At 35.4% G+C, this 27,758-nt stretch overlaps 1 protein-coding gene across 15 annotated transcripts in view; it reads left to right on the plus strand.

Annotated features, from left to right (window-relative positions):
* EPHA6 (EPH receptor A6) overlaps positions 1–27,758 on the plus strand; it is a 1,025,466-nt gene that overhangs the window by 110,609 nt on the left and 887,099 nt on the right. The window contains exon 2 of one of the 15 annotated variants that reach the window (XM_061436453.1): positions 14,421–14,497. The exons of the other annotated variants lie outside the window; for them this stretch is intronic. The gene's annotated coding sequence lies outside the window, so the exon portion shown is untranslated. The remainder of the gene's footprint in view (positions 1–14,420; positions 14,498–27,758) is intronic. 15 annotated transcript variants of the gene reach the window in all.

Genomic DNA, 27,758 nt, shown 5'->3' on the forward strand with positions numbered 1-27,758 from the left:
CAACTAAAAAACCCCTCAGTTTCTAGTATATTTTGCAATTGTTGTTTAGTTCTTAAGTCATGTTCTACTCTTGTGACCCCATGGACTGTAGCACTCTAGGCTCTTCAATCCATGGGATTTCCCAGGCAAGAATACTGGAGCAGGTTGCCATTTCCTTCTCCAGGGAATCTTCTTACCCAAGTCTTCTGCATTGGTAGGCAGACTCTTTACAGCTGAGCCACCGGGGGGAGATCATTAGTTGTAACCAAAATACTGTTCTAGCCGATAAGATGTAAATGGAGGTGTTTTGTGGAATTCCCAGGAAAGTTACTTAGAAATGAGCTCTGTCAACTAGAAGTCAGCTTTTTGCTGTCTAGAATTAAATAGAATGTCTTAGAGTTTCAGCAGACACCTTGAATCCTGAGGTGAAATTGAGGATAAGATTGTATGCTAGGATGATAGAGTTGCATATTGTACAGTCATTAAAATTTTATGTGTGGTATTAACTTAAATAGCATTAGAATATTGTCCTATATAATATTAAGTGAAGTAAAGAGCAAAACATTTCTAATCTTTATTTATAAAATGTGTATGCTGTAATAACATGAAAGAAAATAAAACCACTTATTAAGACTGTTTGGCTAAAGGTCATGAGAATATGGTAATTTTTTTTTGTTCATATTTTGTATTTTTAATGTTCTCTAAAGTAGGTAGATATTCCTTTTAATGTTAAAATTGATATTTACTGAATGTTTATGTTCTAGTACATATTTTATTAATTTGTACTGTTGTATAATTTTAAAAGGATTTAGAGTGGTTTAGTGTTGAAATTTTCCCAAACATCAAATATTAGTAGAAAATTATTTCAGGATACCCCTGGAATCCAGGGATTAATATATAAAATTAATATAGGTTAAATATATTTAGAAATATACCTTAAAAGACCATTGTATGTTTTCTGAGATTAGAAAGAAGAATATGCAGAATTTTATTAGATACTAAGAGATGTTATTTATAAATGACATAAAAAATAAGAAAGACTGCCTTAGTTCAAATGGCAAAAATTGTGATTGAGAGAGGAAAGGATTGTCGGTATTTATTGAGTAGTGTCATCAATTTTTAAAATCTTATCTATCCAAACATCCAGGAACTATTCATTAAAAGCCTATGATAGAAGACCTTTTATATATGTGTTGGTTTTTGTAAATTTTTCATTTATTTATTAACTTTGATGATTTTTAACTGCAAATCATCTATTCAAAATGTTACGACCAGCCTTTTGCAAAAAGGCATTTAAGATTATCAGTTTTTTAAAAAAAGTATGAACAATATGTCTGTCTTCTATCCTATTAGTCATTAAAACACTACCACAAAATTAAAATAGTTATTTCTCCCAGTATAATTCATGGTATATGATTTTAGGAAAAAATAATATAAAACCAATTGTTACAGTTTTTTGTTATAAAAAGGTAGTATGATTTTTAGAAATGTGCTTTATTATCATTCCCATACCAATACATTGATAAAAAAGTTTTTGTATCAGCACCAATTGCAATCAGTAGAACTTATTTTATGTGTTTTATGCTGAGCTTCAGATCAGTACCACACCTCCCCTACACACAAACATATACACACTCTCTGGCCCTCTCTGTTTACTGAGGCTCTTGATGCTGAGTAGTGATTTTGCTGTGTATATTAACAGACAAAATTTCTTCTCAGTGCAGCTATTTCCTCATTATCTAATTTACTTTAAACCAAATCTTAGTAGGTTCTAGCAACAGACCACAGTGGATAAAAAAAGAGGGCAAGCTACCATTTGCTCTGGTTCTTTAGATTTACACCTAGGAAGCAAGGAGGATGTTGTTCAGTCTTAAAAGCGTCTTTCTGTAGTCTCAGCTGTGGACTGAGACTATTTGTAGACTCATTCTTCATTTAGAAAAGCAGTCTGCACCCAGTGTCTTCAAATTATGTTTTTCTGTAGCCCATTTCCTTCTACATAAAAAGAAATGTGCTATTTGTCTCTGAGAAGATGTTAACAAATATAATCAGGAATTCTAATGTAGCTGCATATATTAGAATAGCATAATTCAGGGCTGTGCCATTTCATTTGTGTCCAATTCTTTGCAACCCCATGGACTGTAGCCCACCAGGAGCCTCTGTCCATGGCATTTTTCCATGCAAAAATATTGGAGTTGGTTGCCATTTTCTCCTCAAGGGGATCTTTGGAACCCATCTCTAGCATCTCCTACAATGGCAGGCAATTCTTTACCATTGAGCTACCTGGGAGGAGGAAGGTACTAACTAATTTTAATTAAAGTATAGCTCATATGTCCTTTATGTGAGAATTTTTAAACATGGGTTCCAGAATTCATAAATATTCTGTGAATGTACTGATTAATAATGTGGACGATCTTATAGAAATCTCCATAGTGATTTTTGGCCTCAAAATTTATCTGATTTGGTAATTTCTACCTTTGCCCAATCAAAGTATAGTGTGGAGGAATAAACTAATTTTTGTTTTCAATGGTGGACTTTCCAATCCTGCCACTTAGTGCCAGAAGGCTCTTAAGACAAAAATGTCTTGTCCCTCAATTCATAACTTTTTAATCCTAAAGTCTTAAGACTTCACAACATAAAAGTGAATGAAAACTATTGATACTAAACATTTTATATTACTGGAGTTTTAAGTAATTAATATTGTTACAGTTACCTGTTCTGAAGTAAATTTTACTAAAGAAAACATTTATTGAAACTAATATTTGAAGTAATATTAAAGAAGGAAATATCTACTAAAACAAATGATACATAATTGAAATTTAACCTTAACTAGAACAAAACCTAGAGACAGAGGGCTACTTTTAGATAATGTTTTACCATCATTGTCCAAACTGTGTTTAATCTTAAAGCAATGCGTGCGTGCTTAATCACTTCAGTCATGTCCAACTCTCTGCGACCCCATGGACCATGGCCCACCATGCTCCTCCATCCATGGGATTCTCCAGGCAAGAATACTGGAATAGGTTGCCATTTCCTTCTCCAGAGATAAAGTATGAAGCGAGTGAAGTGAGTGAAGTGAAGTCACTCAGTCGTGTCTGACTCTTTGCAACCCCATGGACTTCAGCCCACCAGGCTCTTCCGTCCATGGGATTTTTCCAAGCAAGAGTACTGGAGTGGGTTGCCATTTCCTTCTCTTCTTAAAGCAATGAACTCTGCCTATATAATTATTTAATATTGAATTATCAATGTTTTATTGGGAGCCATGTGAAGGACATAGATTAATACTGGAATGGGAAAACCATTGCTGATAGAAGTAACTTGTCATGGCATAAACAATAGAGAACACAGTTTAACCTCAGCAATACCTTCCTGCTTTCTGCATCTCCTCCTTCTTTTCATGATTGTATCTCTAATTTGGGTAGTCAGAGTAATCACTAAAAATTGCAAGGGATTTTTTTATTCCCATTTTTTTCCCTTTTATAAATTGCTTAATTTTTAGAACCAGTGCTTCTTTATGTATACTTGTAAGAAATGTAATTTCAGTAACCCACTAGGTAAAAAGACAAACTAATCAATAATTATGGTAGATAATACTATATACTGTGTGATGATATTTGTTTATGCTTATCATGTACTAGTTTCCTAGGCTACTGTGATAAATTTTCACAGGTTGGTGGCTTAAAACAATAGCAGCTTATTCTCTCATAGTTTTGGAGGCCAGAAGTCTGAAATCAAGGCATTGTCAATGTCAAGCTCCCTCTGAAGTTTCTAGGAAAGAGTCTTTCTTTGCATCTCCCGAACTTGTGGTGTTGGCCATTAATCCTTGGCATCCCTTGGCTTGTAGTTGTGTCACTCCATTAGCTCAAATGGTAAAGAATCTGACTGCAATACAGGAGACACAGGTTCAATCCCTGGGTTGGGAAGATCTTCTGGAGAAGGGAATGGCAATCCACTCCAGTGTACTTTCCTGGAGAATCCCATGGACAGAGGAGCCTGGTGAGCTACAGTCTATGGGGTCACAGAGTCAGACATGATTGAGCAACTAACCACTACTATTTTTGCCTCCATTTTTCTATGGCTGTGTTCTCTCTGTGTGTATCTGTGTCTTCACAGGGTATTCTGAAATGGACACCAGTCATTATGATCTTATCTTGATTACATCTATTTCAGATGAAGTCATTTTTACAGGTTCTAGATGAATGTGAAATTTGTGGGGTCACTATTCAACCTAGGGCTTGTCAGCATATTAACTTTTTGTAGTGTTATAAAAGGTATACTCTATTTAAATTAGAGCAATATGACAGTAAAATATGCAGGCTGATTCAATATGAAGTCAGTATTGTTTCTCAGTGTCTGTTTCTTTCTTCAAGGTCAACATCTGATGTTCTGAGTATATCATCAAGCATGTACTCATCAAAAAGTAGCTGAAAAGCTAAGGAGAGCTAACCACATATGCAGTAGTAAAAAACATTAGTTATATGCTGGTAAAATAATTGCTCCATGTCTTCTATCTTTTAATATTTCATTATAAGCAGTAGTCCTATTGTCCTAGTGAATCCTGTCTTTAGTAAAATTTAAAGATGTGCTGTTAAATTCCACACAGAGAATAATGGAAATAAAGGAATTTGGGAAATTTGCATACTTTCTCCAAGTTTAGGAAGTACTCTTAATTCACAGTTTTGCTATAGCCTTCAACAGCCTTATATAGATGATCTTGAAATGTTTCTGAAATGATGGAAACATGTAATTATTTTCTATTAACTCTTTGTGGTCTTTATGGGTATTTCCCTCTGTCAGGGTTTGGTCTATCCTGTACTGTTACTACAGGAGAAGGCAATGGCAGCCCACTCCAGTACACTTGCCTGGAAAATCCCATGGATGGAGGAGCCTGGAAGGCTACAGTCCATGGGATCACTAAGAGTCGGAAATGACTGAGCGACTTCACTTTCACTTTTCACTTTCATGCATTGGAGAAGGAAATGGCAACCCACTCCAGTGTTCTTGCCTGGAGAATCCCAGGGACGGGGGAGCCTGGTGGGCTGCCGTCTCTGGGGTCGCACAGAGTCGGACATGACTGAAGCGACTTAGCAGCAGCAGTACTGTGACTCAATGACAAAGTAAATTATTATCCAAGATGGTCCCTTTTGAAGAAGAGATGAGCATTATAATGATTACTTTGGGATAATAAATATAAGCAGGGTATTAAATCCTTCTAGCTATTTATTAATTTACTGATCTTCTTGGTAATTGGAATAATTGTATCTCTCACATGCCTCAGCACAGATAAAAGTAATGATCAGACATAGCTTCTTTCACTCATGGTTAATATTTCATAGTCACTGAGCTAAGGAGGGGGAGGATAATAATCCAGTGAGTTGACTGTAAATTGGGGTTCTGTTTTGTATAATCCCATGGAGAAGAAAATATAAAAGGTATTATTTGTTTAAGTTAAAGCCTCTTATGTAACAAATTAAATATTATTCTTATACACATGTCCCTTTAATCCTGGGTGTTTGATTACTACAAATGATATTAAATGTTATTGCATATCATCAGAATATTATTGAAAATATTCTGAAAGGAGACTTAAGTGTTCTTTACAAAAAAAAAAAAAAAGTTCCACTAATCCTGATGATTTACCCTTCATGGCAAATATATGGGGAAAAAATGAAAATAGTGACAGACTTTATTTTCTTGGGCTCCAAAATAACTATAGATGGTGACTGCTGCCATGAAATTAGAAGAAGCTTGCTCCTTGGAAAAAAAGCTATGATAAACCTAGACAGCATATTAAAAAGTGGAGACATCATTTTGCCAACAAAAGTCCATATAGTCAATAAAAGAAAGTTACATGGCTCAAAATAGCCTGGAGTTAAAACTCCCTTCCAGGTCCTCCCCACCATTCTAGACAAAACAAAGAACTCTCTCACTGAAGAAAAAAATGGACACTAAGTTTGATTACGCCCAGCTCCCAGCTGGTCCCAGACTCTGGCTGATCTCCAGAATTCCTTGCCCCAGTTGTTTAAGCGATGCTATGCTATGCTAAGTCACTTCAGTCGTGTCCGACTCTGTGCGACCCACAGATGGCAGCCCACCAGGCTCCCCCATCCCTGGGATTCTCCAGGCAAGAACAATGGAGTGGGCTGCCATTTCCTTCTCCAATGCATGAAAGTGAAAAGTGAAAGTGAAGTCGCTCAGTTGTGTCCGACTCTTAGCGACCCCATGGACTGCAGCCTACCAGGCTCCTCCATCCATGGGATTTTCCAAGCAAGAGTACTAGAGTGGGGTGCCACTGCCTTCTCTGTTTAAGCGATAACTAGTCTGAACAACCTTGGAAAAGAACAGGCCCCCTAAGAGAGTAGATTTCCACATATATGCCTATATATACTTACTTTTTTCTTGGGTTAGTACAGCAGCTCATTTATCTGACTGCTACACCTTCTCGCTTCATTAAAGGTAATCTGTTTTTGTAAAGTGCCAGTATCCTTCTTTTTCTGAACCTCACCTTCTCTAACTCCCTTACCCTACAGTCAAAGCTCTGGTTTTTCCAGTAGTCATGTATAGATGTGAGAGTTGGACTGTAAAGAAGGATAAGTGCCAAAGAATTGAGGCTTTCAAACTGTGATGCTGGAGAAGACTCTTGAGAGTCACTTGGACACCAGGGAGATCAAACCAGCCAATCCTAATGTATATTAACCTGAATATTCATTGGAAGGACTGATGCTGAAGCTCCAGTACTTTGGTCACCTGTTGGAAAGAGCCAACTCATTGGAAAAGACCTTGATGCTGGGAAAGATTGAGGGCAAGAGGAAAAGGAGGTGATAGAGGATGAGATGGCTGGATGGCATTACTGTTTCAGTGGACATGAGTTTGAGTAAACCCTGTGAGATTATGAAGACATGGAGACCTGGCATGCTTTACAGTCCACAGAGTTGCAAAAAGTCATACATGACTGAGTGAACAACAACAATAATCTTGATGATAACTGTTTTAGAGGGAAAGTATAGAATTTTCTTTTTAAGATCCTCAATTCAAAGTAAATGCAAATTAAGTTATATAAATTCATCTGTTGAGTCTCATAGACACTATGTGGAAAGATATGTTTCAGGGGTATATTTTCAATGTTCAGTTATAAGACAAAGCAAAGGAAATCAAGATAGAGGAATAAAGAAGAAAGTGAATACAGTGTATATAAGAATATAGAAAATAGTGAAGGAAAGAGAAGGGGCTTCTGAGGTACAGAGATGTAATCTGTGTGGCTGTAATGACAAACATGAAAAGAAATGTTTGGTTTTGGAAGTTCTTTTTTATCTGTAGAATTTAATGGTATTAGAAGTTTTACAAAGAGGATTTTTGCCACATGAATAGGCTCTGGTGTGTGCCAATGTGATTAAGCATCCTATTTATCTCTGTCAGTCATGGCCCTTCAAAGACTGATTTCAAAGAATTACTGGTTATGAGCAGGAGGGCATAAGGAAACATTTGAAAGAACAACTGATTAATGATATTACAGAGTCCTGTAATTGCTATGCAAAACCTACAGTGTTGTGTGAATAAAATTAAAAACTAGAATATCCATGGATTTCCATGTTCTGAGTCTTTGCCTGAAAAATGTATTAATATATCAGGCCACAGATTAATGATAAACTTGACTGCCTAGCTAAATAGGAAATGGTGATCAGTATTGATTCTAAATACACATTTTGCTGGGAGTAGAAAAGGATTGTATCATTTCTATTGTGACATTTTGTGCCTAGAGGGAGCATGTTAGGAGGGGCTAGAACTCATGGAGAATGAAAACTTCAGTAAGACAATACAAAGCTTCTGCATATCAAAGGAAACTATTAGCAAGGTGAAAAGGCAGCCTTCAGAATGGGAGAAAATAATAGCAAATGAACCAACTGACAAACAACTAATCTCAAAAATATACAAGCAACTCCTACAGCTCAACTCCAGAAAAATAAATGACCCAATCAAAAAATGGGCCAAAGAACTAAATAGACATTTCTCCAAAGAAGACATACAGATAGCTAACAAACACATGAAAATATGTTCAACATCACTCATTATCAGAGAAATGTAAATCAAAACCACTATGAGGTACCATTTCACACCAGTCAGAATGGCTGCGATCCAAAAGTCTACAAGCAATAAATGCTGGAGAGGGTGTGGAGAAAAGGGAACCCTCTTACACTGTTGGTGGGAATGCAAACTAGTACAGCCACTATGGAGAACAGTGTGGAGATTCCTTAAAAAACTGGAAATAGAACTGCCTTATGATCCAGCAATCCCACTGCTGGGCATACACACTGAGGAAACCAGAAGGGAAAGAGACACGTGTACCCCAATGTTCATCGCAGCACTGTTTATAATAGCCAGGACATGGAAGCAACCTAGATGTCCATCAGCAGATGAATGGATAAGAAAGCAGTGGTACATATACACAATGGAGTATTACTCAGCCATTAAAAAGAATACATTTGAATCAGTTCTAATGAGGCGGATGAAACTGGAGCCTATTATACAGAGTGAAGTAAGCCAGAAAGAAAAACACCAATACTAACGCATATATATGGAATTTAGAAAGATGGTAACAATAAACCGGTGTACGAGACAGCAAAAGAGACACTGATGTATAGAACAGTCTTAGGGACTCTGTTGCAGAGGGAGAGGGTGGGAAGATTTGGGAGAATGGCATTGAAACATGTATAATATCATGTATGAAACGAGTTGCCAGTCCAGGTTCGATGCACGATACTGGATGCTTGGGGCTAGTGCACTGGGAAGACCAGAGGGATGGTATGGGGAGGGAGGAGGGAGGAGGGTTCAGGATGGGGAATACATGTATACCTGTGGCAGATTCATTTTGATATTTGGCAAAACATACAATTTGTAAAGTTTAAAAATAAAATAAAATTAAAAAAAAAAAAAAAAAGACAATCCAGTTTTCTCAATTCATGAGACTCCCATCAGCCTGGAGATATTGGAGTACTCTGCTGTCGGCTCCTTAGGTAAACCCAAAGTATATTCGTGGAACTTGCAGCAGGCCTAAATAATTGAGTATGCTAAATACTTTAGTATGAGGAAAGAGTGCATATACTGGCTGTTAAAGGGAAAAAAAATTGATGTGAGTGTGTGTGTAGATTGATAGACAGTCAAGATAGTTATATATAGGTAAATAAAAGCAGATATTTCAGAACTGCATGCATAACGTAACCTTTTTTAACCTTAAAATAATATCTGCCAAAATTATTGGCCATATAAAGTGAAAGTGAAGTCGCTCAGTCATGTCTGACTCTTTGTGACCCCATGGACTGTAGCCTGCCAGGCTCCTCTATCCTTGGGATTTTCTAGGCAAGAATACTGGAGTGGGTTGCCATTTCCTTCTCTAGGGGATCTTCCCAACCCAGGGATCAAACCCGGGTCTCCTGCATTGCAGGCAGACTCTTTACCATCTGAGCCACCAGGGGAGCACACATTGGTCATATATATATGTATATATATATACACACATATACCTATACATAAATATGTATATATATGGATAATTTACATATAGTCATAGAAAATACTTGGTGAGTGACCTCAAACTTATTATACTGTAGTAATTCAACTACTTACTGAATGCAGGGTTAGTTTAAGAGGACTCTGGGAGAAATGATTTTTTATTTTATTTTTTACTATATATCTTTTCATTTAAAAAGTAGAATTATAGATGATATTCACATTCATTTTCCTTCCTTTTTAATAAGTAAGGAAAATACTTAGACTTCTAAAAAGGGGCAGGATTATTAAAATTTTGATTGTCAAAACAGAATAAAAATAAAACTACATGATTTATAAACTAAACTTACATTGAAAAGAAAGTGAAAGTGAAAGCTATTCACACAGTCCAGTCTGACTCTTTGTGATTCCATAGACTGCAGCCTGTCCTGCTCCTCTGTCCATGGAATTCTCCAGGCAAGAGAGTGGGTTGCCCTTTCCTTCTCGAAGGGATCATCCTGACCCAGAGATCAAACCCAGGTCTCCCACATTGCAGGCAGATTCTTTACCAGCTGAATCACTGTTCAGTTCAGTTCAGTCACTCAGTTGTGTCTGACTCTTTGCGACCCTACAGCACTCCAGGCCTCACTGTCCATCACCAACTGCCAGAGTCTACCCAAACCCATGACCATTGAGTTGATGATGCCATCCAACCATCTCATCCTCTGCCATCCCCTTCTCCTCCTACCTTCAATCTTTCCCAGCATCAGGGTCTTTTCAAATGAGTCAGCTCTTTGCATCAGGTGGCCAAAGTATTGGAGTTTCAGCTTCAACATCAGTCCTTTCAATGAACACTCAGGACTGATCTCCTTTAGGATGGACTGGTTGGATCTCCTTGCAGTCCAAGGGACTCTCAAGAGTCTTCTCCAATACCACAGTTCAAAAGCATCAATTCTTCGGCGCTCAGCTTTCTTTATAGTCCAGCTCTCACATTCATACATGACTACTGGAAAAACCATAGCCTTGACTAGACGGACCTTTGTTGACAAAGTAATGTCTCTGCTTTTTAATGTGCTGTCTAGCATATTGGTCACAAGGGAAGCCCAGACTTACATTGAAGGGACAACAATAGCTTTCCTGTGTTGCCAAGTGGATAATACTGGTGTCTTAATCCTTAGAGTGAAAAAGGTAGAAGGGGATGTGCTACAAAATTCTTCTTGCCAAAGAAAAAAATGAGGATACAGGCTTCATTTTCTGGCTACAAGTCTACAAGTATAATTATAATTTTCAAGAATTTTGAAGTGACTGCTGATCAATTTCCAACAAGTCATAGTAAATATTAGTATTATAAAATATTTGAATATGCAGTTATATTCACTAATATGCAATTATGTGTCAGATTCTGCCAACCATGTCTTAAATATAGAGGGTAAATAGTACCCTTTTTCTTTTGGTAAAAAGAAAAGTTGGAAATTGCCCTGGAAAGTACTTAGTACCTACTGTCCTTATAAGTAAAATACAAATAAAGACACTGTGTTTTACTATTAAGTGGGATGATTATGCCAGTGTCATAAAACTTATTACTAATTTATCATAGCATAGTTTTATGTTGAAAGAGAATAAAAAATGAGAAAAGACCATGAAAGGTGTAGGGTAGTGGATACCTCTTGGAATTCTTTGCATTGTGTAGGAATGATGCATTGGGTAGGATGGGCACACTTGCTGTTAAATTGAGGAGATATTTATCAGAAAATTATTTTAAAAGTTTTGTTTATTTTTAATTGAAACGCAGTTGATTTACAATGGTACACTAATCTGAAAGATATTTTTAAAGCAATGCTATTCAGTTTTGTCTAGTAGGAAAACAAAAACCTCCCTAGTTAATTCAAACAGAGGAATTAAAACAAGCTCTTTACAAATGTGTTAGAAGGACCAGAGAGTAAAAGGGTGAAGTAAATATATGAAAATACCAGTATCTGCAAGAAACTACCATTATCCCTTGGGCTGGAGGGGTAAACATAAAGTGATTATCCAGAGCCCCATGCTGGAGTGCTGCTGTAGCCAATTCTGCTATTGAAACTACTGACTGTCCATTTTTCAGCAAGCCAGTAGTCACACTCCTAAATCTAAAGGGATCTTGTAGCCCAAGTGGGCTACTTGTAGTGGACTGCTGAAACTGTTGGTCTTATCTGTGCCATGCTTCTGCATTGCCTGGAGCCAGAGTCAGTGTGGCTATGTGGCTGAGACTTCTGAACCTCTCCTGCCTCTCAATCAGCCTCATTGACAGGACCTAACTGGAAGTTGGGCTGGAATAGATTCTTAGAAATCACTACCACAGGTACTAATTCTAATTCTGTTCATTAATTCAACAAGTGTATATTAAGTTTCTGTGTGTGCCAGGTATATTTTAAACACTGGAGACTCAGACATGGATATAACAGACAAAGCTTCTGTTTAACATGGTGCTTACATTTTAGCAGAGGGTGAAAGAAAATAATTAAATGCCTTTCTATAATGTAAAGTGGGCTTCCCTCTTAACTCCGTTGGTAAATCATCTGCCTGCAGTGTAGGAGACCTGGGTTCTATTCCTGGGTCAGGAAGATCCCCTGGAGAAGGAAATGGCAACCCACTACAGTAGTTTTGCCTGGAGAATCCTATGGACAGAGGAGCTTGACAGGCTACAGTCCACAGGATTGCAAGAGTCAGATACTACTTAGCAACTAAACCACCACCACCATAATGCAAAGTGATAAGAAGCACTAAGAAGAAATAATGAGAGAAGAGTGACAGACTAGTGGTGAAATGGTGCTGAATTTGGGCGAGATCTCATTGATAAAGTAATATTTGAGCAAACCTTAAAGAAAAAAAGATGGATGATCCATATGGGTTGCAGAGAGGGGTATTCTTGGGAGAACCATCATCTTGTGCAGAACCTTTCAAGCTTGAATGACTGACAGATGTGAGGAAAAACATGAAAGCCAGCATGGTTAGTGCAAAAGGAGGAAGGGCAAGAGTTGTAGGAATTTAGGACATAGAAGTGTCTCTCCTCTTTCCCTCTGCATTAATGACAATTAACTCCTTTGATTCAGATATTCTATGGAACCTTCTTTTAAAGATTGTTCGAAAGGTAGAGCAGAAATTTTTAGTTACTTGTCAGGATCCCAGCAGTGATAATACTTCTAAATTTGATGTACAGGATGCTGATATGCATGAAGCTTCTGCCAAATAAAATTAGCTCTTTTAGAAATGAAAATATTGTACTTGTTAAATTCACATTGTGAACAGATAATAACACTGGCAAAAGAGCATTAAAAGTAGTGTTCTTGTTCATGCAGATAACACTGTCTATATTGAAAAGCAAATACATATCACAAACCATAATACCAACAACATTCTTTCCTAGTCTTAACATTTATATGAGTCTTGCCTAGGGAGTGGAAAAAGTACAAGTGACATGTGCTTGAAGATGTTAATTGCCTAGTTATTTAACATTTCTAATGGAACAGAGAAAAATGGATTTAGAATTCAAAGTACATTAATATTTATGATATTGCAAATAGAGTTTCATTAAATCATAGATGTTTGATGGGAACTTGGGTCTATTAAAAACTTCAAGGTCTTCAGATCTTTCCTGTTCTGTGAATAATTTTATAGGAATATTTTGTTTTAAAATTCATTGAACATTATTTTACATGTGATATAGAGTGTTCACCCTCTGTTTGACTTTTTTTTTAATTGTAGCTTTTAATGTTCAGAATTATTAATCTGAACATGCAATTACTCAATCCATGGCACTGGGCTTAATCATCCAGAATCCTGAATTCATCAAATTAAGTATGAAAAATAGATTAAAAATCATATGTAATATTGTTATATCTTTCTGCAAAGAAAGTAAGCACAAAATTAAAGTTATTAATGTTATCTAAACCAAACTAGGTATCTTACGGTTCTGTGGCACTGAGGTCTACAAGGATAAATGTTCTTGAAATGAAATCTCTCAGTGTGTTTTATTACTTGCAAAAAATAACGATAATGCTCTATGCGAGACAGCAAAAGAGACACAGATGTATAGAACAGTCTTTTGGACTCTGTGGGAGAGGGAGAGGGTGGGATGATTTGAGAGAATGGCACTGAAACATGTATAATATCATATATGAAACGAATCGCCAATCCAGGTTCAATGCATGATACAGGATGCTTGGGGCTGGTGCACTGGGATGACCTAGAGGGATGGTATGGGGAGGGAGGTGGGAGGGGGGTTCAGGATGGGGAACACGTGTACACCCATGGCAGATTCATGTTGATGTATGGCAAAACCAATACAATATTGTAAAGTAATTAACCTCCAATTAAAATAAATAAATTTATTTTAAAAATACACAAAAAATGAAAAACTCATAGCATGTAGAAAAGAAGACTATTAATCATGTTCATTAGGTTTTTCTTATGTTATAGGAATCACCAAGAATGACAATCTGTATAGATACTTTAAATCTGTACGGATTATCCATAAGAAGAAAATTTGATTTTAATTTACTATATCTATGGATATTATTAAATAGTAAATTTTTAGGCTACAAAAGTAATGGATTTTATCATAGATTACCTACAAATCATAGAATCTCATGTTTTGATTTTTAAAATCTTAAAAATTTATTCTAATCTATATACGAAGATTAGTATAGTTCACAACTTGAAATTATATTTTATATAGTCTGAATATGTAAGGTCTGGTGAGTATAGATTATATTGAGAAATCACTGGGAAACCCACTGAATTACCAAAATATTATTTTTCTTTTCTTTCTGTTCCTTTTGAAAATTAATGAATTATCCAGATTAATTTACCAGGAAATTGCTATGCATAGCTGCAAGAGACAGGTGGCAGGCAAGATAACTTCCATTTCCCCTACTTTGTCTCTCTCTCTCCCTCTCTTTTTCTTTTTACTTTTATTTCTGCAGATCCTGCAGTCTCAGATCTCCACTCTGTTCTGAGACCAACACTGTATGTGAAGTAGCTCAAGTGTCAGCCATCTTTGGTAAGTTTTACTTAAGTTCAGGCTTTTGTCTTCCCTGATTCTCAGTTTCTTTATTCTTGCAAGCCTAATTTTCATGCTTCACACCTATTCCACATTACATCAAAACCTTCTTATGCCATGCACTTGCCTATTGAGCATCTTGAACACTCTGCCAGTGAAGGAACTTGTATCATGGCTATTCCACTTGGGACATCCTGACATGGCATGTGCTCCTGTGCTCTTGTACCCTTTTGTAAGCATATCTTTGTGTCTTTGCAGTTTTGTCTATAATTTCCAGGTGCATAATCTGTTCTTTGTTTTACTTTTCTATGTTGCTTCTTGTGGTCCATAAGGCTATCTAGCAGCAGAAATATCTACGGTACTTGGCTTAGGACAACCAATGAATTAGGAATTAAGAATTTTCAAGACATTGTTTTTTTTTCTCTATAAACTTTATAGTACAGAAAGGCAGTTTAGAATTTGGGCTACTAGAAGTAAATAGGAGAAACTAGGACATGGGAAAGGATGGAGATTATGAAAAAGGACACAAGTTCTGCAAGGATAAAATTATCAGTCTGTTTTCGAGACACTGAAATTTCAGATAACTGGATTTCTATTGGGAGTGGTAGGCAGCAGAGGTGGAAGGAATTTGGCACTGAGGAAATAAGGGATGCTCATGGACAAAAGTAGGCCTCTAAGTTGGATTCATAAAAGATGACTTCCTGCCACTTGTCCTACTCTTGATAATATGTTGTGAAAGGTGTATTTAGCACTTTTAGAAATATGATCAGAACATTTTACCATAGACACTTTGAATGCAAATATCTTAAGATTGATCATTGAAATATTTTACCTTACTTCTTAACATTTATTATTCACCCATTATGTTAAAGGGACAATTTTAGATGTTATTATATACACCATTGAAAAATGTTTACTTTTATTTGATTATCCAGATTATCTGTAAATTAGGATGATGGAAAGTAAAAAGCCAGATTTGTTAGCTTCAGGGGTCTTGCAGCTATTGCTAAACATTTACTAAACTTTTATCTATTGTTGATAACAAGCAAATATATTATTTTGATATTTCTCTCATGAGGTTTTATAACTGCTTTATTTTTTCTTTTATTTGCATTAATATTATATCTTTTGTATACATATTTTGTTTGTATTTATACTCTTAATTTTAGTATTTTCATTATATTTCATTCATTATTTTCATTATTTTCAAAATGACATATTTTCATTATGTCAGATTTTGGAAGAGATTCAGGGATACCTTATGTTTCTGATTTTCTAAAATTAATGGTTACTTTATTATTGATTTTAGATATCCAGTAGACTCTCCTTCAAATTATGTATTTGGTGTAATTTAACAAAATAATTTATAATATATACTGAGATCTGTACAACCTTGGAAAAATATCAAAGTTCCATACCATTCAAATAGGTTAAGTTTTTTGTTTTTAATTTTCTCTTTTATGAATCCATATCATATTATGTATAATTATGCCCTAAAGGCCAATTTAGTCTTATTTAACAGTTTCTATTTTTTTCTTATCAATAAATGAATAAAATTTAATTACTACAGAATTTCTCAAAGTGTTTCAGATATTTCACCAGAGATTTCTCATGTCCTATTATCAATGGAATATGGCAAAGTGACACACTGATTTATATGTATTTTTATATGATTCAGCTTTATATTGTATATTTCTCATATTTTCTGTACTTGGATAGCTATTCAGTAAGTAGGGTAAAATTATATTCCTTCATTTTTATCTATACATATTTCTGCAATTTTCATTGTATATTCTGAGGTAACAGTATTTATCTGTTATTAATGGAGAGTCCATGAAGTTCAGTGGAATCTGGGGGCAGCTAGCACAGAAGTGGGTTGGATTAAGAGTTTGGATATGAAAGGATTGTTGTAAAAAGAGATAAGTAACTATTTGAATTTTTTTTTGAAGTTTTACAATGAAGAAAGCATTTTTTTCCCCTATGTTTTTATTGTAAGCCATTGATGACTTTGAGAGGAAAAGCTATTTGAGTTTATTTGGAGGCACTGTGAAATAAAAGGATCATCTTAATCTGGTTTTAAGGGCTAGCTTTGTTGGCCTTAATCTACTATGAGCCAGAAATAAAGTTTTCAGAGATTTGTAAGGTAATTGAAGCAGCTGGGAAAGATAAAGAATAGGAGCCAAAGGTCTTTTGCTTTATATTGATTCAGTTAGGGAGCAATATAGTCTAAGATTTTAACAATAGACACAGAGTGGTGTAGACAGACTTTTGATAGCAGATATAGTATTTTCATGTTAACTGATTGATTTTGTTCTGTTGTTACCTTTTAAAAAAAGTAAATAGTTTGGAGAGATTCTTTTTCAGGACAGAGCCAAATATGATGTTCACTTCTGAAATAATTAGTTTTTAAGCAATGTAGTTAGTGTGCGTGAGGATTATTTGGGCACACTTCTCAGATAATCAAGGAAAAAGCTGATAATTTTTTTTTAATTGCTTAACCTAGTGCACTAGATGTATAAACTTTGCCTTAGTTTTCAAAATCAAGTACCTGTGAAAAAGTCAGGGATAAAGGAAAATATAATATGACTTTTTTTTTAAAATATATTTCCGTACTTATTTGATTGGATTTTATTCTTTTCTCTATTAGTAATTTGCAAATGACTAATATATACAAGTAAGATATTAAACTGATTGTACAATACATGTATGTTTGTTGTAAAAATAACAGTTTATATTTGAGTTTTGCTTACTAAATTTATTTATATTTTACTTCTTTCTGGACAGGATGTGAGGCAACTGATCATAATACTGTGCTTCTATGTTAACTACTTTATAACATTGAAACTAAAGATGAGATAACTTTAATATATTGTAAATTTTACATCTTAAGATGCCTTCACAGTGCCTTTTACGTTAAAGGTGCATTATATGTTTTTTATATAAATAAAAGAGGTCAAACAATATGAACAATCTCACTGAACTCTATAACTCAGTAGTTATTTAACTATTAGAGTTCTTAACAGGTAACTCTAGATAGGAGTCTGAATACTGATTTTGCTGCAGTATGCTTGACCTTAAGCAAGGTCCTATGTGTCTCTGGGTGTATATGTCTTCAATCATACAATGTAGGAGTTGGTCTAGATATAATTTAAGCTTCTATCATTCCATCTGGTGTCTGTGAATAACTAATTTGTGCTTGCACACTCTCATAAATAGTTAACTTGTTAATTACTGATGATGCCTGATCCATCTCTAGATAATTCTAAATGCCAGTTAAGTCTTTCTTATACTGAGTTAAAGTATGTCTTCCTAAGTTTTGTGTTATTCATAAGTGTGCTAAGTGTGCCCTTAGTATATTCATAGACATTACTGATGAAAGTGGCATTCAAAACTGTACAGGGTATTTTGTTATGATCACATTTTTTTAAAACAAAAATGTCTATTAATCCACTTTTAAAACAGTACCTTTTGGATGTCGCCATTAAATTCATAGTAATCAATTAATTGTCCTTGTGGTTCAGCGAATTTGTCTCATTGTGCACAGAAGGACATCACAGAAACTTGACAGATGCCTTACAAAGTCTTGATCCATTTTGATAGCTGCATTTTCTAGGAAGGAAGGAAGAAGGAAAGTACATAGGGAGAGAAGGAAAAATAGAATGGAGGAAGGAAAGAAGGAAGGAATCAAATTGTGTAGCTAAAATTTACTATTAGAAAATCTTTAGGGTTGTTTATCCTCAAGAATTTTGATTTTATAAATACCATTTTCTCTGCATCATCATTTTCCCTAGGTGTTCTGTACTACCTTCCATGCTTAAAACAATTTTTCTTTGACCTCAGGGCATGCATGTTTCACTCCTTCTTCACTTTCTCTGTAGTTTATAGCTAGTCTTCGTTTTCTTTTCTTGTAGGGGCAGGGGGCTCACATTCTCACTTAGATGCCTAAAAGGAATTCTCAGCACTCTATCCAAGAAGGAATTATTGATTTTTCTCACACAACAAAAATAAAACAAAATTCTCTTTCTGAAATTTCCCAGTCTCAGTAAATTGGAGCCATTATCTACCCAATTGCTCAGGCAGCAAAGAGTCAGACTTGATCTCTCTCTACCATTAAAATATAAATTCAGTTTTAACATTTCCTTTTTCACTACTGCCATCTTAGTCTCCATCTAGCTATAGCCCTCTAATTGCTCTCCCTTCTTTTTACTTCTTACCTTATTCTCTTGACAATCCCACAATGATCCTTCAAAATTATGTCACTGTTTTGCTGGAAACCTTCAATAGTATCCTTTCACTCTTAGAGCAAAATTCAGAGGATCTTGTCCTGCAAGGCTCTATATGAACAGACCTCTCCTGTCTGATCATTTACCCCTCCCGCTACTGTTCTTTCTACTCCAGGCATACTGGCCTTCTTCCTATTCCTTGAACTTACCTTTAAAATTTTTCTTTTCTCATTCTTAAATGTTCCTTGGTAAAGTTTTCACATGGCTCCTTCCCACATCATTAGCCAGTTTGCTACCAAGTATCACCCAGCCTATCTAAAATAACTTTCTGAATTCATTATTCCCTATCCCCTTACACTCTATTCTCTTCTCCCTTTGTTGTTGTTCAGTTGCTAAGTTGTGTTTGATTCCTCAAGACACCATGGACAGCAACATACCTGGCTTCCCTGTCCTTCACCATCTCCCAGAGTTTGCTCAAACTCATGTCCATTGATTCAGTGATGCCATCCAACCACCTCTTCTCCCTAACACTTGTCTGTTTCCCATAACAATATAAGCTACAAGTCTATCTTTTTTACCCTTCTATACAAAAGTCCTGAATCATAGAAGAAGCATAGTAATCATTGTTAACTGAAACACCATTTTCTCTCAAATGCTGTCTCATTTCCATTGCCTTTATATTTTGCGATTCTAAATGCCATATTAATTGTTTTACTGTGATATATTTGCTTAAAATGTGATCATGACACTTCAACATTTTTCTGAATATCAAGCTATATTTAGGGGTAAAATGGTGATGCTATTATATTAACATGCTAGCTTTATGAGCATTCCACGCACATAGTTAGAAATATTATTTACTAAGCTACAATATTGGAGAAGACAATGGCACCCCAACTCCAGTACTCTTGCCTGGAAAATCCCATGGATGGCGGAGCCTGGTGGGCTGCAGTCCATGGGGTAGCTAAGAGTCGGACATGACTGAGTGACTTCATTTTCACTTTTCCCTTTCACGCATTGGAGAAGGAAATGGCGGCCTACTCCAGTGTTCTTGCCTGGAGAATCCCAGGGACGGGGAAGCCTGCTGGGCTTCCGTCTATGGGGTCGCACAGAATCAGACACGACTGAAGCGACTTAGCAGCAGCAAGCTACAATATTAAGTCTATTTGAGTATATATTGTAATCTAATTGAGTATATATTTTAATCATAAAAATTAAAATATTTGTGCCTGTATCGTGGTTGTGGTGATGGTTAAATGGGCATAAGACCATCATATATCTGGCTCATCAAATAGCATATATTAATAATGTACAGTTTTTTGGGGGTATATCAATCATACATCAGGGAAGCCATTTAAAAGTAAAATAGCAGGAATGAGTTAAATATTTTGTGATCATAAATCAGAAAGAGGATACTATTTCTGTTCATTCAAACTAACATTTCAATTCAGGGATGCTAAAGCCCCATGTTATTCTTTTTCTAGTTAATCTTGCTTTAATGAAAACATATGGTCATTCTTTTTAATGTGAAGGGCTTTAACTTCTTAAGAACACTTAGTTTAATACAAAAATATGAATATATGTAGTAAAATATAAAAAGTATGGACCAACTCTAAGATAGCAGGTTCCTTTGCACATACTCATAGAAGAGAACAGAGAATGTGACCTTTAGTGGTATTTGTAAAAAAAAAAAAAAATTTAAGCAAAGATACAGAATTAATAAAATCAGAGTTTAACATTTGTTCAAAGGTAATGCTGAGCAAATTCTTGTTGCTTGATATTATTAATCATAAATTTTTATATGTTTTAAATATTTTTAATTTAAAAAACCAAACTATAATAAGAAAAATGGTCTCAGTGTGTCATTTAAATGAATCTATAATCTTGTAATCAGTGGCTCTAGTATAACTTAAGTTTGCTGTTAAAGATAGGACAGGACAGTTTTTGTTTTTAGACTTCCTAAAGGATTTTAGTCTGCCTGTTTTATTGTATAGGTTTAAATGTTTTTTTCACAATATTTCTTCTAGTAGCATTTCTTCTAAAGTCATTTGTTTTTCTACCTTCTATTACTTTTTCTCTACTGAGTATAGGATGTCTCAGTTTAGATGCCTAGGAACTGGAACATAAGAAATATAAAAATATAGTTATCTTAAATAAATTTAAAAAATTTTAGATAGGGATGAAGTATATATAAATGAAATACAATTAAATTAAGATTCAGTTTCTAAAACTTTCTGTTCTTTTTAACTTCACCATTACTGTCAGTGGTATTAATCTTCTCTTTTTTACATTTTTTTCCTTATCCCCTTCATTCAGTCATTAAATATACATAGTTTAACCCTTCTATAATGCTATATACATTTTTGCCCTACAAGAGAATCCTGTCATGCTGAAGTGAATAAAATTATTGGAATGAGCCTTTTGGGTAAGTCAGGAACCTAATGCCAGTCAATGGTGAACACAGCAGATTTGTCTTCATGAAATGTATAGCCTAGCGGGAGATAGAGAAAAGTAAACAGGAAATTCTCATATTGATATAAAAATACCAGGTGGTATGAAATAGTAAGGAAGCACCTATTGCAATCACAGAGATTATGGAAAGCTGCTTAGGAGAAGTAGCATCTAATTGGAGAACTGAAGGTTGTATAGGTCTTTGTCAGATACAATGTAGAAAGGCGAAAGTTTTTTCAGACATAATCACAAATCCTTAAGAGAGAACACAGTGACTTAAAGAAAGGAAACATGATTGAATATGCTCCTAGCGTGGATTTTGAGAAAGGGAAAAGCAGTATAAGATGAATCTAGAGAAGTATGCAAGAGGAGTTTCGAAAGGTCTTGTGTATGCCATATTTAAGAATGTGAATTTTATTCTAAGGGAGTGAGGGAGTCCAATTCACACAGTGGCTGCAGACCCTGCTCCATCTAACTATGTGTTGTTCACTTTATTTATTTATTTTTTTTGGAAATCCCTAATTTTCCAAACCTGATCATATCCCCCTTTCAGCACTTTACACTTCACCTCCAGAGTGCATGCTATAATTATAACAAATTGTAAGGTTAAATGCTCAATATCTGATTATCCTCCTGGATCATAATCTGTAAAATAGTAAAGATCAAGTGTCTGATTTATTGCTGTGTCCTCAACATCAGTGTCAGTGTCTTTTATATAGTAGATGCTCAGTAAGTATGTATTGAATGAATGCTCTATAGAGAGCAAATTGTCAGTAATAAAATAGTTTTCAAGATTAATAATTTAGCTAAAGATAACTAAAAGTCAGTATTGATTTTAACATTTTTTCCCCCTCATTCTTATCTCCCTGACTGTTTTTAACAAACAGTAATTGAGGAATTCCCTTTCCTAAATATTATTATACAAACTCAAGAATATAAGTGATTTTGTATGAAGAAGAAATATTAATATTTTAAGGGTTAATGGCTATGGTTCAAGCAAGGTATATTGTAGAGTACAATCAGCAATATTAATTTGTAGCTATTGTCATACATTATTACAACTTAAAGGAAAAGTTTTACCCTTTATGGATTTCTTGTATTTCCAAAGTTACATATCAGCTTTCAAATGATTTTTGTATGCCAGTACAGAAAGAATTGCCAGAGCAGGCCTCCTTCCAAAGTATAATTACAGACTGGTGGCTAGTAATTTATTAACAAATTATCCTAAAAGATTAGAAGAAATTGATGAATTGGAAATAGCAATGTTTTTGCTATTCATAAAAATCTACTTAATTTTCTCAATAAATAATGAGTGCTTTTGTATCTGGAAGGTATTAAGTTATGTAAAGATAAAATGTTTTTAACTAGAAAAGTAAATATGATTTTTAATACTGTTAACAGTCATATTTTAAAAAACCATTCCAGTTATGATCAGCAACCACACATGTTCTGATAAAAGTATCTAAATTCAGAAATATCTACTTAGATTTCTGGCTTCCAAACTGAATATTACATTGAAAAATATATGAAAAGAATTCATTTTAGCCCTTAAAGTTATAATTAATGGTTTTAAAAGAATAAGAGTTCCAGAGAACCCGACTCAGTCAATTTATGCGATGTATGAAGAAACTACTTCATGATCTTTGGCACAACTAAATGAAAACATGGAAGAGTTTACTAGAGAAACTCTTATCAAAGGATGAAATAGAAAGAAAATAAAGTTGAGGGAATCTTCTTGTTTGCCTGGGAAAATGAAGATATATGTATATTCCAGAGCAGAGTTACCTAGTTTGAGTTTTTTTCACATGCTCCTTTTGAAATAGAAAGTAGAAGAATGTTGAAGAAGGTAACCTAATTTTTTTTGTGTGACATTTGGAGAAAGTTGTTAGGGAGGTTAAAAAAAAAACCTTACAATTTAACAAAATTACATATTCAAATTAGTGAAAAAAAACATTGTTAGAGAAGAAAAAAAACTTTAGATACATATTTTAAATATTTTTATCAGTAGTGTTTAAATATTAAACATTGGTACTATGAATGGACTCTGAAAGTTTCTAAAATTATAGGCATATGAAAGCATTGGCTTTTGTTGTTTTTTGGCCACACTGTGTGGCTTGTGGGATCCTAATTTCCTGACCAGGGATTGATCTTGGGCCCTTGGCAATAAGAGCATGGAGTCCTAACCTTTGGATCACCAGGGGATTCCAAATACATTGACTTTTTAAAACTAAAAGCACTGTGAAAAAATAAGATATATATTCTAAAGGAAAATAGGTTAAAAGTTGACCCATGGCAACTAAAAGTTAACATAAGAGAAATGCCACATATATTTGAATACTTTTTTTTTCTTATTTTAAATTATGCATTCTTTTCTTCATGTGTTTTAATTATATAAATTTTAATTTTAATAGAATGTTTATTTTCTGTAAGTGCTACGTAGCGTAATTTTGGCTAATCCAGTTCATCTATGTTCAAAGAAAACCATTGTTTCCTGGTGGAATCTACAAAATAACTATATAATACATAGGAATCGTTAGATGTAAGTTGAATGGGAGTAGAGGGAGAAATTCCATGAACAGCTACTGTTTGACTACTACTCTACTTATATTTTGAAATTTAATTTTCACAAAAATTCTGTCACTTATTACTATTTATTTTATAGATTATTGTTTATTTTAAAGATAAGAAAGATGAAGCTTGTAAAGTATAAGAAAATATTTTAGATAATACCAGCATTTCTCTTTCAGGGAGTCAAGTTTAAACTAAAATGTATCTCACTTCAGTACACGTTCTTACCTTTATACTTCCGTAGCTCTCACACGATGTTGGTGATGGTAGCAGTTGCTATAGTAGTAGTAATACTAATAGTGATTGCATATACCTACTGTGCTTGATGTGTCCTTAGCACTTATATACATTAATTTTATTTAATTCAAAAAAAGAACCCTATAAAATATATACTCTTTTGTCCTTGTTTTGTAGGTGAGAAAAAGAAATTGGGAAATAAAGAAACCACCGTTGTATGGGTGTGTATAGCCTTGTGGGATATTAATGATGCAAGTGGTGAAATGCAGAACTTACTAAAAACTAAATATTATAGATACTATGTATTTTAATATAGTTTTAAATATATGTCAATCTTTAAAAATATTATGACTGTTAAATGAGTTCTGAAAAATTATGTAATATTAAAATTCTAAAGAAGAGAGGCAATGAAGAATAGAACTATTCATATTTGTGAATGTGTAAAGAATGCTAGATCATGGAAAAAGCAAGACAGTTCCAGAAAAACATCTATTTCTGCTTTATTGACTATGCCAAAGCCATTGACTCTGTGGATCACTATAAACTGTGGAAAATTCTGAAAGAGATGGGAAAACCAGAGCACCTGAGCTGCCTCTTGAGAAATCTTATGCAGGTCAGGAAGCAACAGTTAGAACTGGCCATGGGACAACTGACTGGTTCCAAATAGGAAAAGGAGTACGCCAAGGCTGTATATTGTCACTCTACTTATTTAACTTATATGCAGAGTTCATCATGAGAAACGCTGGGCTGGATGATAAATAAGCTGGAATCAAGATTGCCGGGAGAAATATCAATAACCTCAGCTATGCAGATGACACCACCCTTATGGCAGAAAGTGAAAAGGAACTAAAGAGCCTCTTGATAAAAGTGAAGAGGAGAGTGAAAAAGTTGGCTTAAAGCTCAACATTCAAAAAACTAATATAATGACATCCGGTCCCAACACTTCATGGCAGATGGATGGGGAAACAGTGGAAACGGTGCCTGGCTTTATTTTTTTGAGCTCCAAAATCAGTGCAGATGGCGATTGCAGCCATGAAATTAAAAGATGCTTACTCCTTGGAAAGAAAGTTATGACTGACCTAGACAGCATATTAAAAAGCAGAGACATTATTTTGTCAACAAAAGTCCATCTAGTCAAGGCTATGCTTTTTCCAGTAGTCATGTATGGATGTGAGATTTTGACTGTAAAGAAAGCTGAGTGCCAAAGAATTGATGCTTTTGAACTGTGGTGTTGGAGAAGACTCTGGAGAGTCCCTTGGACTGCAAGGAGATCCAACCAGTGCATCCAAAGGGAAATCAGTCCTGGGTGTTCTTTGGAAGGACTGATGTTGAAGCTGAAACTCCAATACTTTGGCCACCTGATACAGAGAGCTCACTCATTTGAAAAGACCCTGATGCTGGGAAAGATTGAGGGCAGGATGAGAAGGGGACGACAGAGGATGAGATGGCTGGATGGCATCACCGACTCAATGGACATGAGTTTGGGTAAACTCCAGGAGTTGTTGATGGACAGGCAGGCCTGGCATGCTGCGGTGACTGGGGTCACAAAGAGTTAGAGATGACTGAGCAGCTGAACTGAACTGATAATCATGAATGCAGGGAGTAATTGGCACACATCCTCTTTTATGCTTTTCCTTTTTTGTGTTTTCTTTGCTCCTTTTGGTAATATGGCTTAGTAGTGTTGTTGGCCTCACTTAATAGGTTAATTAATATCTTGCTGTTTTCTAAGGTCTTCAGTTATGTTCATTTGCTCAGTCCTATCGTACTCTTTGAGACCCCATGAATCACAACATGCCAGGCCTCCCTGTCCATCACCAACTCCCGGAGTTTACTTAAACTCATATGCATCGAGTCAGTGATGCCATCCAGCCATCTCATCCTCTGTTGTCCCCTTCTCCTCCTACCCCCAATCCCTCACAGCATCAGGGTCTTTTCCAATGAGTCAACTCTTTACATAAGGTGGACAGAGTATTGGAGTTTCAGCTTTAGCATCAGTCCTTCCAATGAACACCTAGGACTGATCTCCTTAAAATGGACTGGTTGGATCTCCTTGCAGTCCAAGGGACTCTCAAGAGTCTTCTCCAACATCACAGTTCAAAACATCCATTCTTTGGTGCTCAGCTTTCTTCACAGTCCAACTCTCACATCCATACATGACCACTGGATAAACCATAGGCTTGACTAGATGGACTTTTTTGGCAAGTAACGTCTTTGCTTTTGAATATGCTATCTAGCTTGGTCATAACTTTCCTTCCAAGGAGTAAGCGTCTTTTAAGGTCTTAGGAAACAATATATATAAAATATATTGTTTGAAGGAATCATAGGGAAAACAATGAACCAAGGGGAAAGAAGAGATAGGGACTCCAGTATGGAGTGACTAATGAGTAGGGGAGTGAAAGAGCTGTCCTCAAATGGTGGGAAGTAAATTCGGTCTAATATGTCAAAATACATGAAGACTGTCATTTTGATTAAAAGATTTATTACTACGTATAGAGATAATTATTATTATTTAGGCCTCCAGAGCAGAGGGTCAGTAAGTTAAAAAAACTGGACTATCAAGAAATACAAGAAGCCTGAAAATTGCAGAGTCAATTTTGATAACTTAATAAAATGTGCATAATGAATAATCAGTATATTAAATGACTGTAATCTAATGCTTAGTAATCTACAAAAACGTGGAAGATTTAGTATTTGTGCATCACTACCATACCATTAATTGCCTTCAATCTTATGATCAGAGTTAAAGGATAGTTTTCCTAACATACTCTAATTTTCTTACATAGTTTCTTTCAAAGTTTTTTCCCCCATCAGATCAATTTAGTTCATTCGCTCAGTCGTGTCCAACTCTTTGTAACACCATGGACTGCAACACACCAGGCTTCCCTGTCCATCACTTATTCCCAGAGCCTGCTCAAACTCATGTCCATTGAGTTGGTGATGTCATCCAACCATCTCATCCTCTGTCATCCCCTTCTCTCCTGCCTTCAGTCTTTCCCAGTATCAGGGTCTTTTCCAATGAGTCAGCTCTTCGCATCAGGTGGCCAAAGTATTGGAGTCTCAGTTTCAGCATCAGTCCTTCCAATGAATATTCAGGACTAATTTCCTTTAGGATGGACCGATTGGATCTCCTACCAGTCCAAGGGACTCTCAAGTGTTTCCTTCAACATCACAGTTCAAAAGCTCAATACTTCAGCACTCAACTTTCTTTATGGTCCAACTCTCACATCCATACATGACTACTGGAGAGACCATAGCTTTGACTAGATCAACCTTTGTTGACAAAGTAATGTCTCTGCTTTTTAACATGCTGTCTAGGTTTGCTACTGCTGCTTCTGCTGCTAAGTCGCTTCAGTCGTGTCCAACTCTGTGCGACCCCATAGATGGCAGCCCACCAGGCTCCCCCATCCCTGGAATTCTCCAGCCAAGAACACTGGAGTGGGTTGCCATTTCCTTCTCCAATGCATGAAAGTGTAAAGTGAAAGTGAAGTCGCTCAGTTGTGTCCGACTCTTAGAGACCTCATGGACTGAAGCCTACCAGGCTCCTCCATCCATGGGATTTTCCAGGCAAGAGTACTGGAGTGGGTTGTCATTACCTTCTCCTGTCTAGGTTTGTCATAACTTTTTTCCAAGAAGCAATTGTCTTTTAATTTCATGGCTGCAGTCACCATCTGCAGTGATTTTGAAGTCCCAAGAAAATTTTCTGCATAGATAGAACAATTTTTATATTGTACACACACAAATCATATTTAGAATATCATAGAAATTATATGTATCCTTACTAT

Source organism: Bos javanicus, chromosome 1 (assembly GCF_032452875.1).
Source record: "Bos javanicus breed banteng chromosome 1, ARS-OSU_banteng_1.0, whole genome shotgun sequence".
Lineage (NCBI taxonomy): Eukaryota > Metazoa > Chordata > Mammalia > Artiodactyla > Bovidae > Bos > Bos javanicus.